Source organism: Chelonia mydas, chromosome 11, assembly GCF_015237465.2.
Source record: "Chelonia mydas isolate rCheMyd1 chromosome 11, rCheMyd1.pri.v2, whole genome shotgun sequence".
In the NCBI taxonomy this organism is placed as follows: Eukaryota; Metazoa; Chordata; order Testudines; family Cheloniidae; genus Chelonia; species Chelonia mydas.
Window position 1 is genome coordinate 6,353,257 of NC_051251.2, and position 14,760 is coordinate 6,368,016.

Consider the following 14,760-nt stretch of genomic DNA (forward strand, 5'->3'; position numbering starts at 1 on the left):
TCACTGTTTACCCCCTTTTCCAGGTCACTCATGGTTATGTTGAACAGCATTGGTCCCAGTACAGATCCTTGAGGGACCCTGCTATGTATCTCCTCTCCATTCTGAAAACTGGCCATTTATTCCTACCCTTTATTTCCTGTCTTTCAACCAGTTACTGATTCATGAGAGGACCTTCCGTCTTATCCCATGACTGCTTAGTGTGATTAAAAGCCTTTGGTGATGGACCTTGTCAGTTGGTTGATTGTAACCCTCACTTGCACAGAATCTTGATTCTACTTTTTCAACACTAACTTTCTAGAAGCAGTCTGCAATACTCACTCAGTTCAGTTTTTGGTGAACATGCATGTCAATTAATCAATCTGTTAGAATAGTACAAATCATGTGAAGTGGACACAACACATTCTATGCAAACTCATATAAACATTCACATGAATATTTGTAGAATATATTTTTCCAGTATTTTCCTAGCTGTAATCTGTAACAAACTTATCTTATTCTTGAGCTGTTAATGAAACAAAACAGCATCTTTGTTTTATCCAAATCAGAAGCAGGATTCGATTCAATTATACTTGATACAGAATAAGGCAGGTTTCTAGCTATTTACATGACCCAAAGCAACAAGTTCACAGGACAGGCGTCCAATAAATTTCCTTATTTATTCTATTTTTGCAAAAGGAAAGGTTCAAGAACAAATATTACTGTCTGTTCCTTCATTAAGGAAACCTAAGCAAATGGAAGCTTTCTTCCTTCGATAAAGATATAAACTCAACAGGCTGGCAACAGAATATACACTTGTGTCCAGAGGGAGCATTATAACTTATCGTCTTCGTTTCTTTTAAAGTGACTTCTATGAATTTCACACGAGGGCAGGAATACTTGGGTTAAATAATAAACTGACAATGAGGATGGGCAAACCCCCTTCACCATATTTCAGACCTATTTGAATAATTCCCAGGAGTCTCCGTGTCCCGTCCGGGATGACTTGCTGACTGTCCAAAGTGAACAAGATGCTACTGCACCATAGTCAGCGCTTTTTATTTCTATTGCTTTGTGCCTGTTTCTGACCATCTCATGGAAATCCCAGCTTGGTGTTTGAAGAAAGCCACAAGTGGATTCTAGCCACGATTAACATATGTGGAATTACAAATCTGAAATAGGAGGCCCTTAATAAGCAAAACTGCAAACTCAGAGGCTTCCACATTGTTTGAATTCCAGCTTTGTCTCCTTTGTTTACCAGGGACCACGCTGTCTGGAACTCTGTGCAGCACAGACATCTGGTGGCTGAATAATATACTGCAAGTATACTTACAATGATACTATCTGGACAGGAACTGTCCTGCCCTAGCTACATGGGGACCAGATTCACAAATGATATGACCTCAGTCCTCTGATACTTGGACTCCAGCACACCCCATTAGACCTCCTCGGGCCTCTTTACACTTGCTCTGTGTAAAGTAGGTGCCTGGAACTTGCGCCACCTTTTTAGTTTCTCAGCGTATATGTTCCATTGCTGTTAGCATCCTGCCATCATTGGTAAAGCAAGTTCTCAGTTCTCAGCAAGTCTAATGGAAACACACTGAGTGTAGCTTACACCTCACTTCTGAACTTGGCCCATGGCAGGGGCATGCACAGATGCTTCAGACACTGCAGCTAGAAAGCAGCTCTCTGTAGAGGGGTAGACGGTCAGGCAACCGCACCTGAGAGAGGCTCTTTGCAAGGAGATGGAAAAAGAATGATGCCTGTATTCAGGACACAAAGAAAAGCAGAAAACCACATGATACAAGACAGATGTACCAATTTGTTTCTGTGAGATTTGTTACAGGAGGCGAAATGAGCAGTAGCAGACGGTACACCCAGAAGAATACTAAAGAAATGCTTCAGATAAGTTTCTTTTTTTAAAATTCATGTACATCTCTTTATCCTCAACTTCAGTATGTCAGCTGCCCATATTCGCCTTATGTAATAGTCTTCAACTTTCTGCAGAAAGAAGCCAACGTTAGAATAGCTACAAGCTGCCCTGCAGCCATTTCCCTGGAACTGTTTCACCTTTCTTCAACAACAAAACCCCCCAAGGAGCTCAAACAAGGTGAGTTTGTATGGTTCTGGCCTTGGTTCTGTGCCAATGTACTATGTCTTTCCATTAAAGGGAAGACAATAAAAGCAACATTGTAGATATACTGGTTTTTTTTTTCTCCCCTCCTACTTAATACAGTAAGTTTTAGGAATATTTTATTGTATATCACAGCTGGAATAACAATACAGGCATGCTTCATGTACTCACTTGAACTTTTAAATGTTTGCGTAAGGGAAACTTTCTGTTTCTTCTGGGTGGAACTGACATACCCCATACTCACACCACTGCATAAACCTATGTATCAGATGTGTCTTCAAATAGGGCAGGATCTGAACATATCACCGTAAAAATCTTTCAGGCAGGGACCATGTCTGTCTTTTTGTTCTGTAAGAAAAAGCGGGCATAGACAGGACTTAAATGGTAATAAGCATTGTGCTGGCCTCCTGCAATGGCAAAATTTCACTCTCTCTAACATTAGAGCAATCACATTTTAATTAACATGAAAGTGTATGCAAAGCAAATTTGAAGGTCACAAGGTCTAGGATGGTCTAGATAATACTTAATCCTGCCATCAGTGCAGTGGATGGGACTAGATGACCTCTCGAGGTCCCTTCTAGTCCTATGATTTCTGGAAATTGGCTGAATGCAATTTTAAAATCCTATGATGGTACAAAACAATACCATGTGACTCACCGACCGTTGCTACTAACTAGGGACTGGTTGTGAACTAGTTAATAATTGAAGCAAAGAAATAACTGGATATTTATTGTGAATTATTCACTCCACTCTGCTATATAAGTGAAAACCAGGCCCAGATTCTCAGCTGGTATTAATCAGCACAGTACCTTTTGACATGAATAGAATTACTTTTTATTTAGAGTAGCCAATTGATATCAAAGGTGAATTTGCATCAGCTGAGCATCTTGCTCCTGGAGTGCAGTCACCTCTGCAGACAGCTAGCAAAAGTTCTTGATCACATGTTTTATAATACCCACAAGCATGCTAGACAAAGACAAGCACTGCTCCATAAAGTTACAGTTAGAACTAGTTGGGATTTTTTTTCATAAGGTTTTGTTTGAAAAGTTTCAATAAAAATATCAAATGTTTTTTGCAGAGAAATTGGAAACCTGAACTTTCAAAGAGGAACTGTCTTTTGCAAAAACTCTCATTTAACCATTTTTTGTCAAGTTTTAAATGAACAATTTTCAGCCAGAAATTCTTAGTCAAACACCCTGATTCTGATCTTACATCACATCTTCTCAGATGTAACTCCCTTGTCCTCAGTGGAGTGACTCCTTACTTGCACTGGTGTGAGCAAAAGAAGGAGCAAGGAGCTGGCCATATGGCACTTTCTACTGGGACCAGGACAAAAGTGGCATTGGGAATTGCAAGAGTTTTTTGGTCCAGTTTTCCAGACAGATAGTTCTGGGAAGTATATTGAACAGAGTAAAAAGGCAGTGTGTCTCTTGGGCAAAATTGCCATTGGAATTGCTGAAACCAATGGGAGTTTGACTCAGAGACTCCAAAGCCAGAAGGGACCATTATGACCATCTAGGGCAGGTCTACATTTATAATGCTGCATCAGTGCAGTTGCATCAATGCTGCTGTAGCGCCTTTTAATGACGGCACTCTCTGTGCTGACAGGAAGAGAGCTCTCCCATTGGCATAGTTAATCCCCCTCCATGAGAGGTGGAAGCTATGTCAGTGGGAGAAACCATTCTGCTGACAGTACTGTCAAGACCAGGGCTGAGGTCAGTAGAACTAGGTCCCTCGGCGATGTGGATTCACCCCTGAGCGACATAGATATACCAAAGTAATTCTGTAGCTAGACCTGCCCCTAGTCTGACCTCCTGTGTGCCACCGGCCAGAGAACTTCCCCAAAATCATTCATGAAGTGCATATTTCAGAAAAAACATCCAATCTTGATTTAAATATTGTCAGTGGTGCAGACTCCACCATGACCCTTGGTAAATTGTTCCAATGGTTAATTATGCTCACTGCTGGGAAATGGTCACCTTTATTTCCAGACTGAATTTGTTGAGCTTCAACTTCCAGCTATTGGATGATAGACGAGTGATGCTCACACCTCCAGGGTTCAGGAGCCAAATCAGCATCACCCAAAAGAGCCACAGGACTCAGGAGGGTGAATTCATTGTTTCATTTACTATAGATTCATATGTAAACCGTATGATGGGAAATATTTAGCGTGTCTATATATTCTCACAGAAAAATGACTGACCAAGTATTTTATCAATTAGAATTGTTTAATACCCAGTCAGGTTGCTTTTGTTATGTTAATAATTTAAATCAGTGTTTCAACATCGTGTGCTGCAAAGAGCTGCAGGAACCACATTCAAGAGCCACGTGCGGCTCTGGAGCCTCAATTAGTATCCCTGTTAGACCTTTCTCTGCCACATTTGAAGAGCCCATTATCAAGTATTTGTTCTCTATATAGGTACTTAGCCTGTATTCAAGTCATCCCTTAGCCTTCTCTTAGAGTGAGCTCCTTCTGTCTATTTAGTTTACCAGTCCCTATAAGGCATGTTTTCTAATCCTATAGACAACCTCATGGTTCTTATCAGATCCCTCTCCAATTTATCAAAACCCTTTGAGTTGGCACTGTGCAGGAAGTGAATTAAGAGTTTAGGATCAGGACCCTGAACTTACCACAGGTGAATTTCAAACTCTCCTGAGGCTTTCCCAGCAATAGCAAAAAACCCAGCTAGGGTAACTGTTCTTGTCATTCTCTTCCTGCCTTAGGGAAATCTCACAGTACATATTTAAGAGACAATTTATTCCTTCAACTCCACTTATTTACATACTGACCAATCCTTTTTTAATCAATCTGGTTACTACATTCACTTTCTCCAAAAATAGCACTGACATGACATTTCAGCCTCTGCCATTCCTCACTTCAATTGGTTTTAAGTGAATCTGAATAAACATATGATTAAATGACTCTTGCTAAAAGCATATTTTTGCCATTCAGTATTTTACACTACAATCAGGTTGAATTCCTTGCCGTCTTCCATCTTGATAAATCCCTGTGTGCTGTGTCCTATAGAGTTGGACCTTTAGGAAATAGTACTCATGAAAAGATTTGAATCTTCTAGAATTAAAAAAAAGATGAGAGGGGACAATTGTACTAGGTCTGTAAGCTCAGGGGACCCTCAAACCATCTGTGTAGCTACTGAAATGGAAAGGGGTGGAGCCCCAGTGAACATGATGTACTGGAACCCCAAATCTCTCACATGCCTGATTGAGGATGACCAGTCTAGGTTCTTATAGATCAGTTAGCAGAATGGGTGAGGGAATTATCCTCCATAATCTATGCATGTATGGTTGAAATTCGGGCCCACCACAAGCCTATGCATCCCTTAAGTCTCACCCAGCCCCGTTTTGAGATCCTAAGGGGGACATAAGTGCCCCATAAGCCTTGTGCTGGCTCTTCTGTACAGATGTAAATTCATTCCTGTACCTCAGTAAGTAATGTCCTAAAATCAAGAAAAGACCTTTGTAGCAGTTAAAAATGCATTAAAAGAAGACAATCAAGTGAAGGCACATAAGCAGGTAATTGAACTGCCACCTTTCGTGGTGTTCAGTGGAGACCCCGTCAACTTCTCCAGTCTTCTGCTGTGATGTGGGAGGCTGGACTCGATCAGATCACTTCCCACTTTAATATCTAGGCAGCTGTAAGCTCAAATTTCAATGCCCTGATAATAGAACGCTCAAAAACTTCCTACAGCATAACAAAGAAGCCTTTATTGAGTACTCAATGCTGCCTTGAAGCTTCCGGCTTGTTCGGTTCCGTGACTGAAGGTCTGCTCAGAGCTTTCTCTTCCCAACTTTGTGCTGTCGACTAGCAGTTTTGCTAAGCCAATAATTTTTAAGGGCACAAGGTTCTATTTCACGTCTGTAGTATTTAAAATACTGCATTGGTAGAAAGCATTTGTATTTAATAGCAGCAGCACTGACAGCCTCAAATGTTCAAAAATAATCGGGCCACAGGATTTTGAGACTGGATTTAAAAAAAAACAAACAAAACACCAGCTTTGTGGTGCATGGCATCCATGTTTTCAGGGTTTTCTCTGTAACTGTAAGGGCCTGAAGTGTGTGTATGTATGTAATTAATATTTATTTTTAAGGTAAGATTATTGTGTGTTCATTTGAGGTAGGGCTTAAAATGAATATTACAAGAGAGTTGGAAACTCTCCAGCTTGAAATAAGGATCTTGCTAAAATATGGAGGTATCCTTTGATAAAGTGCTCTAGTTATTTATGATTTAGGGAAATTAACCCTTGTTGTTCCAGCGTGCATTTTGATTGTGGGAGGGGTGTAGGCTGGGGGTTTGTGGAAGAGTCAAGGGGCTTTTTTATATTCTTCATTAAATATGAATGTTTACAAAAAAATGATTTGCATTTCAACTGGAGCAGCCTGCAAAATAGCTATGCACAAATACAACTTGTGATTTATTTTTATTTTGGGGTGGGGCGGAGAATTAGTCTGCGGCAAGAAAAAATTACGCTGACTTTTGGTTTGTGAGAAGAAACACTTTTTTTTTTTCTTCTTAACCCCAGTTGGGTCTCGTTTTTTAAAAAACTAGTACAAAGAGGTAGACTTTCAGACTTTAAAACCCAGAGTTTGATTTTCAAACTTTGCTCCTAAGAGTTGCTGCTCTTGACAAACAGTCAATCCTTGGTGGAAGATTTATGGCTTATACAACTGGATATAAAAAAAAAAAGAACTTGTAAGGTTCAGGTTCCTATATCTGCTTTCTCCAGGACTGCAGGTTATAAATATACATAGAAAATTTAGACTGAATATGATAATAAAGTCAGATCATGACGCCTGTACTTAGCTAGTGAAAGAAGGGAAAGAACATTTAATATGTATGGAAATTTCTGTATTAAACTGCAATCTTTTTTTATTTATTGATCCCCTGATAGTCTCCATATGATTAGTGCAAGTGTGGGCAAACAGAAATATAACACTGAACTCAAAACACTATTTTAAAATGTTTTTCAGGGCTAAGACACAAACCAACAAAAGTAGGAATACTCTGAGTTAGGAGAAGGACTCTGAGATGCTGTGTTCGACAGAAGGTGAGTGGATTAATGCTTTTAGGCAAGTCTCCTAAATAGCTTGTTTGTGGTTTCATGGCTGACACACGTCCTAACAAAGGGCCAAAGCCTGCCGCATTGCTCTTGTTGAGTGGTATAGTACTCTGCGAGTAGTGCCAGTGAAGGCAAATGAGGTGGGATGGGCCAGCACGGAGGAGAGAGGTGATAGTACATATCCCCTGTGCAATTTTCCTTTTGATGACTTGCAATCGCGGTTTGTAGAGCTACATGGAAAATGGAGATCCCTTCTTGTTAGGGTGACCAGATGTCCTGTTTTTAAAGGGTCAGTCCTGTTTTTTGGGACTTTTCTTATATAAGTGCCTGTGTCCCCCCCCCCCCCCCCCACACACACACCCTGTCCTGTTTTTTCACAGTTTCTATCTGGTCACCCTACTTCTTGTGGACATTTTTGGCTGATCAGGAGAAAGTAAAACTTCACATTTGTTGAGATGAGATTTGGAGGAAAAAGTCCATTTCACAAGAATTGAAGTTGTTTCCTGGGCGGGCAGGCTCCCTGGCTTCCACTGAAACTTTTCACTGAATCACCGTGTTCCCATGGCACCTTTCTATTCTGTCCAATCAGCATTTTCCAGTGGAACTGTTTGGTTGCACAATGGAGTTACATGTGTTGAGGGATGAGTGAAGAACTGGGGGTCAGGGGGTGTGTGAAGGAAGCAGAGCAAAACTTGTGTGTTGTGTTAGCAGATCTTATTTTAGTTTCTCTCACAATTACTGCTGTTCTTAGCAGTAGAAGTTCCCCTACCAAAGCCTTAGCAGGCTGACAACCAGCCATGAGTGCATGGCAGGCCAGGGAACAGTCATCTGGAGTTTCAGCCACATTTGCAATAGAAAGTGTGCAGGTGAGCTGAGACTGGTGAGGTCTGGGCCCTATTAATGCCATGGATCTTGGCCTGTCATGAGAATTGCTGGGCCATGCTTCTCCGCTAGTTCTCACATAGCACTGCTTCTTAGCAGTGCTACCAAAAAAGATTGGATCAAATAATACAGTAGAAAATATCTTTTTGTTCTCATTTAAGCTGAATTTTGTATTAATAGCAATCGCAAAATTGTCTGTCTACCTGACACAGTGATTCATCATAATCATTGGTTTTAATGACATCTGTTCATATTTCTGCTGCTTACATTGGTTTGGGTTACAATATTAGATATGCCAACAAGTTTTTTGCCTCATACAAGCAGAGATGTGGAAGGTGTCAAAGATAGGAGGCAAGGCAATATAGCAGGCAGTATAAAGCTAAAACTAAAATAATACTAGGGATGATCAAATCTTAGGACATTTTTTGACACAACAATTTTTGACTGTCTTTGTCCCAACGCTTCTAGGTTTTCATTGGGGGAAAAAAAAAACAATGTTTCTTTCTCTTTCCAGTGAAAACAACAACAAATAATCTTCGGTAGCTTTTTTTTCTTGAGGGGGGGGGAAATAATTTTCCCATCGGCTTTAATAAATACAAGTATATGTTTTTTTATAGGTCTGTAAAAAGATTGTACACCATTCCTCGTAGGGTACAGTACAGAAATACTTATTCAAAATTCATACAATTTGCTTTGAGAGAACATTCATTTTTGTTAATAAAAATGTATGAGCTTTGAAGATTGTACCTTTTTTTAAATTGAGATTTACCGTATATTGAGTATTGGATCTCTTATGTAATCCATCATATATATTGCACCAAAAAGGTGCCAAATGACCTGTTAAGGTCCTTGCAGTGTTGCACATCTATGATTGTATTGTAGATTTAAGTCTGACACTTGAAGTAAAATACAAGAAAGCTGCATGACTCTTGAGTCTTTCTCCTGGAAAAATTGGTAGTCACTTTCCTTTTGGTCATGGGGCATGTAGAGCCAATTATTTGTCTAATCGCTAGGTAGGAAACACTATAAGACTCATGTATAATCCAATGGGTTTGACAAGCTAGGTCTCATTGGTCCTAAAATGGGTCAGTCATGTAGGTGGGAGGAGCAAATGGTCTGTACACCTCTTGGGGGCCAGGGCTGCACTTGAAGGTTACTGTTAGAGGGCTTTTCCTTTACCGTTTTATTTTTCTGTTTTTTGTTACATGGACGGCAAGCAGCAAAAGACCAGAAGTTTGAAGTTCAGACAATGCAATGTTTGTTGGGGTTAGTTTTTAAGTAAGCATATTTTGAAGCCCTTTACACCAGTTGGGTTTATTTTTATATGCCGATAGTCCTGTTTTTTTTTTTTCAGTGTTTTATTTTTAGCTTTGATACCGCCAAGCATTTACCCCATACTCCACTTCCCAGCTTTGATGCTGCAGAGCCGCGTGTGTCCCTGTTCCCGTCCCCTGCCTTAGCAAACATGATTCCAATTTCCCTTCCCACTTCCTGTTTATATAGTAATATTCTCAGCTATACCTTATCCAATCATTTTACTGAAATTTAACTAACCAGTTCTAACATATTGTAACAGAATTCTTTAACCAATTGTATCCCACTCCCCTAATTAACTTACACCTAGCAAAATTAATTATACAGCAGACGGAAACAATTAGAGAACCAGACAGATTAACCATAGAAAACTGGGGGCCATAAAGATAAAACAGTTATGAAATGAGGGTTTCATAACCATTGATAAGTGATTTTTTTTTGCCAGACAGGATGCTGTCAAACTAAGTGTTCCTTAACCATCTTAAGATCTGTTTCTTTATCTGGTGGTGGTAGGAAGATGATCCTGTCCTAACAGTGCCCAACAGCCCAATACCACCGTATTTCAATGTGACTGGTTTGGGATGTGAGGATGTGACCATACGCTTCCCAGCTTATGGCTGCCCCCACTGCTTAGCCAAAGGCCTTAGCCTAAGAACAAGGCCGCAGACTATCCTAGTGAGAGAAGGCCCATACACAGGCAGACAGTGATTTTGATTGTTTGTTTTATACCTCTATAACTAGCTACATGATAAAAATACACTTAAGTTCTTAAAGTATAGGTCTTTACAGGAAGGCCTGAATATCTATATTCTAACAGTTACCTACATGCTCTTTAAATTGTAAAATAATTCACTGTGCCTCTCAAACTCGTTAACGTAATATGGCTCAGTATTATCAGGTCAGTTTTACAGGTGGGAAAACTAAGGTGCCGATAGATTAAGTGACTTACCAAGGCTACAGAGGAACTGTCAGAGCTAGGATTAAAATTCAGAAGAGCCTAATGGCAAGTCTTGTGCTCAGGGCACTTGCCAGGTATGGTTTACCTGGAACAGACCTGCCATTCCACGTTCAGCCGTTTGACACAGTGGTGCTGAAGGAAGTCAAGGGACATTGAATATCCCAGCCATCATCTCTGAGGTGTGTGCATAAAACATTCAATTCCAATCCCGCTCTGAAATGCCTGGCTACCTTTGAAGCCACGTATATGCATGAAACTAAGTCCCATCTCTCTCATAGAATTGAAACCAAAATTGTCTGAGATTACAAAACTGTCTGAGGAAGGGCTGTAACGAATGTAGCGACCTGTAAGCTATGAAATACATTGGCTTTCCCAATGCCCATATGAAACTCCCATTCACATCCATGGGACTCGGAGTAGTAGCCGTGTTAGTCTGTGTTCGCAAAAAGAAAAGGAGTACTTGTGGCACCTTAGAGACTATCAAATTTATGTGAGCATAAGCTTTCATGAGCTACAGCTCACTTCACTGGCTGCATTCAGTGGAAAATACGGTGGGGAGATTTATATACACAGAGAACATGAAACAATGGGTGTTACCATACCCACTGTAACGAGAGCTATTACCAGCAGGAGAGCGGGGGGGGGGGGGGGAACCTTTGGTAGTGATAATCAAGGTGGGCCATTTCCAGCAGTTGACCATGGGACACTGGATCAATCGTAGGCATAATACATGTATGCAGTTGTTCTTTGGTTCTATTTTCGTCAGTCTATGGTTTGGTTTCCCCATCCATAAAATAGGGCTAATGGTAGTGTTTAATTGTTCTGAGATTTATGGATGAAAGTTATTATAGAAGAGCTAGGTATGATGATTATTTTTCAATCTTCTGTCTCATTTGTCAGCTACATTACAAACACACACATGTTAAATTTATATTAAAATGAATAACACTTCAGAACAGGGTAAAACTTTTTCCACAAAAAGGGTTGTCTTTTTTGAAAAGTTGGTTTCGTTAGATTACTGAAAAGGCACCTATAAATTTGAGTGAGTGAGTTTGTTTGAAAGGATGTGGGGGAAACAAATATCTTCTGCTTTGGAATATTCCTTTCAGCTGAGTTCCATCTGTGCTGAAGTAATGATGTGCATAATAATTCAATCTAGGGAAGATCTGGGCAGGGTGGTAGTGGGGAGGATTAAGCAGGGTATGGAAAAAGAGTATCTTAATGGCCTTGAGCAAATCATGTCCCCCCGTGCCTCTGTATCCCCATCTATAAAAGGAGGATCACGATACTAACCTCCTTTTGTAAAGAGCTTTGAGATCTATGGTTGAAAAGCACCATATATGTTACTTTTTATTTATTATTAATGGCCCACTCTGTTGAATTCTCCAACATTTCACAAGCTGAATAATCAGTTACTCTGGCGACAAATCATCAAAGTTAGAAGAAACTTTATTTTTAAATGAATTATTTATTATAGATAAAAAAATACTTGTAGAGTATACATCTGACTACCATGCAATGCACACCCGCTTCCCTTGTGTTTCACTGGTAATTACAGTAACTAATGTGGAAATGCATTTTCAATGTGGATTTATCTTGCAACTCCACAGCCCATGAAGGGTTTTCAAGGAGAGGGGGGAAGGGCAACAAATGAGCCTTTGTTGTTGTTGCTGTTTTGTTTCCCTGCTCCCATTCCCCCACTTTATTAGTATGAAAGGACAACAAAAGACTTTAAAGAAGTCTAAAATCAATTATTCTCTTTGCAGGCAGTATCAGTAAGAATGACCAATAAAGATTTAAAGGAAATTTCAATGCCGAAGGCTGGGAGAGATAAGAGAGCCTTGCTTTTATCCTATCATGGTGTGTATGTCTGTAAGCTTGTGTGTCTAATGGCAGACTGTATAAGTAAAGGGACTCTGCTTATGAAAACTGGCATCATCTCTGCCAGTATCTAAGGTGCCTCTCTTCACACAAGTCAAACACTGTCAGAAACTCGTGATGCTCCCTTCACAGATAAAGGCTCTGATCCTGCAGTAATTCGTTTCACTGATTTCAGTGGGCCAGTTTTTAGGATCAGGCCCAAAATTCAGACTTCAGTGGCATTTGGTAACAGCTCAATGGGCTCAAGTGAGAATTATGGATGGAGAGGGCTTATATAGCCTGCATAATCGAAGATGGGACTTTCCTTTACGTGCAATTCCCCTGTGGCAAATAGAAAGATTCTCCTTGACTTTGTTACGAATTACACCTGGTAGGACACGCACGCAAGTGCTACGAATTACACCTGGTAGGACACGCACAGTTCGAATCTAGGCTGAGGCACAGAAATAAAGTCCACAACTGCAGAGTTCCCAAAAGACACTAAGTTTATTACGCTCGAGCATGGTGCCCCCCTGCTAGCCAGGAGGGGACCCTGAATACAGATTATACAAAGGTTATATACTTTTTAGCAAAGCATATTGCCCTCGTGCATCGGAAACCTTAGCCAATAAACAAACCCTTGTTTTATCTACCACCTTTTCCTGCTTTGTGCCTTCCTCGTGCTATACCAGTATGTTAATTACACAGCATGGTCCTAAAGCCATGCATCAGTAACTTTTATTATTAGAATGGGAGGCCTCACATCAAGGCCAAGAGACAGGGAGTTAGAGACTGACAAAAACCAGATACTGGGAGTCAAGGCAGGCTGAAGACAAGGAGGAGGATTTTCACAGGGATTCAGTATCTAAGGATTACTCCTCCTGGTGTATGATGTGCTGGCATTTAAACAATGGTGGGCCCCAAACCAAAATGGAGTCACATGTGCTAACTTTTCCTTAACAACTTTAGTGGGAGTTAAATGGGACCCCCCTCCCCCTGCCAAGAAATTTCATGGAGGGGGGGGGACTTTCAGAGATGCCAAGCGTATTTGCATGTCAAAATCTCTTAAACTTCTGCTCCAAATGATGTTAGTCAGTTTTGGAAATATCCCTTAAAAAATGGCAATAAGATCTCTAGTCTACTGTCCTGGTATCCAATCCCGAATTGGTATTCTCCCAAGCATGTGTCTGTGATGTGGCTTTCTGTGATAGTGACACCTACGGTAAGTTTGGGGAAACTTGGAAAAACACATTGTGTCTCTCGTGTATGTATATTTAGGTTAAATATTTTCTTGGACTTTCACAATAAGTAGGATACATAAAAGAATAGTGTAGATAAGTGGTAAGATATACGATGCTGTAAGGCTTGGGGTTTGGGGTATTATGAGAAAAGGACTTTCTTTGAATAGACTCAGCTCCTGATCTGGCAAACAGAAGCTAGGGACACCATCCCTGCCCATCCTGGCTAATAGCCATTAATGGACCTGTCCTCCATGAACTTATCTAGTTTTTTTGTTTGTTTGTTTTTTCGTTTGGAACCCTGTTAGTTTTGGCCTTCACAGCATCCCAGGTGGGATTGTGTTCAAGGTGACTAAGCCAGCCTGCTGCCACAGCTACACTTCTAATTTTGGAACACTAGCTCTATCAAAACTAGCACCTACTGGAAATTAAACCTCTCGCTCCGGTATTAACGTACCCTGTATGTGCGGAGCCTGATCTCAAGTGGGACTCCAAGGTAATGCTATAATACAGCAGTTAATAATGAAAATCACTTCCCCAACCTGAAAATGAGACGAGTTAAACTTCCCTGCGTCCGTGACATTGTGAGGATTCAGTAGTTAGCTCTTGTGAGGTACTTTGAATTTTAAGCAGCTTTCATCTGTTGCAATCACATACATCAAATCTCCTACATTATACTTAACTTGCATCCCCACTGATTCCAAGTAATCTTGCTTTACGTAGTTTTAGACTTTAAAAATACATCTTGCTCGTTCTCTTTATTGAAATATTCCTCCTACTCATTCATAGCAGTAACAACATCATAACTGCAGAAATGTATTTGGGGGTCAGCTTTTTGTATTAAAATCGGGTTTGGTGGTGGTTCAGTGTGCCTGATCTACTTAATCTCACTTAAATTTACTTCAAAAACAGATTTTTCTTTTCAAATCCCAAAGGAATTCCAGTCCAGATTCACGTGTGGTATCGTCTCTGGCTATAAAGCATCACACCAAATAAGATTAATACGATTGGGGTTTTTTTAAACAAAATGGTGAGAAAAATCCAATCTCAGAGCCATTAACAGCTCATATGCATATTTTTCCCCCCAATCTCTTGCAGGCTCATGGTATGGGATCCTTTCTAGCAGTAGACTATTTCTAATACAGAGAAATTTGTTTTATCAATAGTATTGTGTTACCACATATTTTGAAATGACTGCATGGGATTTAACCTGCATTGATACTATAACCCCTGGCATGTATAGGTTTTGGACCTGATCCTGCAAACAGTTGGGCCCAGTTTCAAGAAAACAGTGCATGTCCTTAAGTCTGTCCCTCTTCT

The 14,760-nt window shown here is 40.3% G+C and overlaps 1 long non-coding RNA gene across 3 annotated transcripts in view; it reads left to right on the plus strand.

Moving 5' to 3' along the window:
* Positions 1 to 14,760, plus strand: part of LOC122462344 — a 165,912-nt gene that overhangs the window by 53,849 nt on the left and 97,303 nt on the right. For 2 of the 3 annotated variants that reach the window (XR_006284833.1, XR_006284835.1), the window contains exons 1-2: positions 1,313 to 2,086; positions 7,100 to 7,176. This is a non-coding gene — a long non-coding RNA (uncharacterized LOC122462344). Of the gene's footprint in view, positions 1 to 1,312; positions 2,087 to 7,099; positions 7,177 to 14,760 lie in introns of those variants that run through there. The other variant, XR_006284834.1, reaches the window with a different exon arrangement.